This window comes from Haliotis asinina, chromosome 1 (assembly GCF_037392515.1).
Source record: "Haliotis asinina isolate JCU_RB_2024 chromosome 1, JCU_Hal_asi_v2, whole genome shotgun sequence".
Lineage (NCBI taxonomy): Eukaryota > Metazoa > Mollusca > Gastropoda > Lepetellida > Haliotidae > Haliotis > Haliotis asinina.
Window position 1 is genome coordinate 6377833 of NC_090280.1, and position 4224 is coordinate 6382056.

The 4224-nt window shown below is 43.7% G+C and overlaps 1 pseudogene; it reads left to right on the top strand.

The window, feature by feature from the left end:
• Positions 1-2486: 2486 nt before the first annotated feature.
• On the top strand, positions 2487-4002 carry LOC137285749 (iduronate 2-sulfatase-like; annotated as a pseudogene).
• The last annotated feature ends 222 nt before the right edge of the window (positions 4003-4224 follow it).

Consider the following 4224-nt stretch of genomic DNA (forward strand, 5'->3'; position numbering starts at 1 on the left):
AACACAACGTTTCGGAGTTAATGCTTACTCCTTCATCAGGTGATTGAGAATGGGGTACAGAGCTAAGTTGATATCCATAAAATCTTCATTCTCAAGCATGCACCATCCCGACCTTCGTGACTGAAAGCCTATACTTTTCAAGGATGCCAAGAAACCAAGCTAGGAAGAAGGAACCATCCTCGGCATTCACCAAGATCTTCGCCTGAGTGAGATCGATATTGATTTTATAGTAAAACACTCCTTTTTTGTTTCGATAGCTTTTTGCATATGTGTAGCATGTACATCACACTGTCTGGAATCACATACAGCAAACCCGTGCTGATACAAGCGATCAGCAACGCGATGGGTTGGCTGGAAGTCGCGCTCAGCGACATCTAGAGCATGTGCCATGCTGAACGACGACATTTTCATGCCTATCAGAGCCAGCCTCAAACGTTGTAGACCGGGGATTAAGCCATCAGACTCGGTAAAATATTTGCAAGAACACTGGGTTCACACTTTCCCATCCTCGTCCATCATCAGGTGTTCGTCCATCTCCATCAGCTGAGCATGACCGACAACATTCATGGCCAAGGCCCTTCAACCCTGCTTACAGCCATACCAGTAAAAACGCAAAAGTGCAACAATGGTCGAACCAAAACGTTTTCGTCACCACAGTACAAGGCATTGACGCGAGGTACCATTGCGGTATGGACCGTTTCTGCTTTAGATACTCACCATCATCCCATCAGTATCAGGTACCTGAGCATTATGCAGCAAGTCAGACCATCGTCATAACTCAAGCCGAAGGTCCGGGAATGGTGGAAGCATTTATCGACACCAACGGTGCGGCCACCAACACACAGTATAACCTCATCTGCAACGATAAAGACGAGTGGCGACGTGAAGCGCATGGCCATCACCATCACGATGACAACAAATGGGTGCTGTTACCCTTTCAAATCGACTGGTTCATCAACATCACACATAGCTACCTCATGAAAGTCCTCAACGAAGGAATGCTGATCTTGGCCTACGTCCCTACGAAAAGATGCAGCGTGATCATCAACACTTTTCGAGGAACACTGACATATTTCACACGCTATTGACGACAAGTGACGACAATATACTCATAGGTTATACCTACACAAATACGAATATCGAGCTATCAGTACAATGTAGACGCTTATATGATCCGTTTAAAACCTCTAATACATAGACTCATGTTTCAGTTACTTGCAATCCACTCTTATCTGTCTTATGAATACTGGATTTTAACTCTGCGCAGGTATTTCTCCGCACTATCTTATCTGAATACAGGTATTGCATAGAATCTGTTATACCTGCACTTTATTACAAGCCATGCAACATGGATCCATTTACACCTTGACGGTTAGAATCTTTTGGTTTCATTGCTTAGACAACGTAGATAAATATTCCTCCTTAAGATAGTAAAGGCTTCTTACAATGAAAGCGCAAACAATTACAGTTGTACAATCACAGATGCAAAATGAATGTCCAGTAGATAAAACCCATTTACATGGAGCCAAAGGCTTCCCTATATCTACTGACATGTTGGCTATCTTGATCACCAACACCTCTAGAGCGTGGACATACCGTGTGGTGGATTCCTCCAGATTACACTGCAAGATGACATCTCTTTTCATGGTGTTTACGATATGTTCAAAACACCGGGTAAATATTTCACAAACGTAATTAGATTCGTCATTCCTGACGTGAAGAGTGAGGGCAGAAGTGTTACAGCAGCTATTGCCTGCACTGGCGAAGTAAACCATTGTAGATTCAGATGACTTGAGACCAAACCATAATGCTCATGTTAGTCCAGTCATGCCTCAAAGTGTCGAACTCGCTACTAACCTACTTAGAAATACATGATAAAATAAGCAGCAGAAGCGGTGTGAGAAATACCTCCCAACATAACATAGTCAGAAAGAGAAACAGGTCATGATGGGCATATGTTTCATTCAATCTCTTTTCTCTTGCGATTTTTTTCTCTCGTTTTCAACTAAAGTATCGGTGTGTTAGCTTAATGTCTCTCACCTTTCTTCAGTCCATACTTATTGAAAACGACAGATGTGTCACGTTTACATACATGTTGGGCATACCTTGCAGATAAATGGTCACTCCAACCAAAAAGTCTACAGCAGCTGACATGCTAAACCATATGGTGACAAACCAATTCAACATGGCGTAACAAACTCTCACCAGAAAACAGAGAATTGAATAAACTGGCAAACTCTAAAAATCTACAAAATCTCAAATCATTCCTGTCAACAGGAACATCAGTTCCTCAATATAACATATGAACATCAGAATACATGTTCAAGGTTCTCTCGATATTTCTTATCTACCAACTGCAAATTCCTGAGAACCACATTGACATTACAAGTCAAGGACACATAGATAAAGGCGTGTTCTATATAGATATGCTCATTTGTATAAATATTTCACGAGCGTCATTAAATTTGTCAATCATGCATTGCACCATGATGTTGAAGGCAGCCGTGTTACAGCTGATGCTGATTGCATTAGCGGGGGCAAAGAAAAATGTTTTGTTTCTGGTTTCAGATGACATGAGGCCAAACCTCAATGCCTACTTGGGTCCAGACATGCCATCTCCTGTCCACCCCAAGATGCACACCCCGACTCTCGATGCCTTAGCTAGCAGATCCCTTGTGCTGAAGAGAGCCTACGTGTCTCAGGCTCTGTGCAGCCCTAGCAGAACAGCCCTCCTTACCAGCAGGCGGCCTGACACAAGTCACATATGGGACAATAGACCTTACTTCAGACAGGTTGGTGGTAACTTTACTACACTGCCGGAATACTTCAAACGTAATGGCTATCGAACTATTGGAATGGGGAAGATCTTTCATCCTGGCAGTTCCTCGGGAGGAGATGATCCCGTATCCATATTTTCACGCAGAAGACAAATATAGACGAAATGACCTCTTATGTGACGCAGTATCAGAGGAAAAAGAGAAAGCTCAACCACTTCAGGATGAGATGATTGCGGACCATGCCATAAAGATTCTGCAGGAAGTCGCACCTAGAGCAAAGTCAGGTGAGCAGCCGTTCTTTGTGGCAGTAGGGTTCCATAAACCGCACATGCCATGGATCTATCCTGCTCGTTTCAATACCTTCTATCCCCTGGAGAGTCTTCGCCCTGCACCAAACTATTATGCTCCAGTTGGAATGCCAGCTGTTGCCTGGCATAATTTTACGAACTTTGGCCTCTTTAAAGATGTTAAATCTTTTCACTTAAACAATATCGGCTACATAAACCTCACATTTCCACCTACACTGACCCTTGAACTTAGACAGGCTTACTACAGCTGTATCAGCTATACTGACTACGAGCTGGGGAGAGTTATTCAGGAGCTTGACAACTTAGGACTTTCTAACAATACAATCATATCCTTCTGGGGTGATCATGGGTGGCTGGGAGAACATTCAGAGTGGGAGAAGCACACAAACTTTGAAGACGCCACCCATGCCCCCATGATGATACACGTACCTGGAGTCACAGATGAAGGTGTGGTGACAGAGCACCTGACAGAATTTGTCGATCTCTACCCGACTCTCGTTGATGCTGCAGAACTTCCTAAGCTTCCAACGTGTCCACCAAACTCACAGAACATCACTCTGTGCACAGAAGGTACGAGCATGGTCCCACTTATGACAAATCCAACAATAGAAAACTGGAAACCTGCTGCCTTCTCCCAGTACCCTCGAGGAGGAAACGGTTTCCATGGTGATGTAATCATGGGTTACACCATGAGGACAGACCAGTATCGCTACACAGAGTGGATCAACTTCATAGGCAGACCCATCTATAAACCCATGTGGGACGAGCTGAAGGCAGCTGAACTCTACGATCATGTGAAAGACCCAGAAGAGAATTGGAACAGAGCCGATGATCCATCCTACAAAGACATTAGGACCGACCTGTCCAGGAAACTGAAGATTGGCTGGAGGGGAGCTTTGCCTGACAAACGCTTCTGAGATCGCCAGCATTAGCTGTATCTTGTTTTCTTGCGATGTTTTGTGATAAAGATGGTCAGTGTCACTGAATGACTTGTCCGTTAGTTGAATGTTGTCCTGTTGTCCATGTTGTTAGATTCCTGGTTCCATAAAAGTGTCATTTCCATAAATGAACTAACAGGCAGTAGCCAAAGGTAGTAAGAATATTGGACATTGAGTATAGAATATACAGAAAAGTGCTAT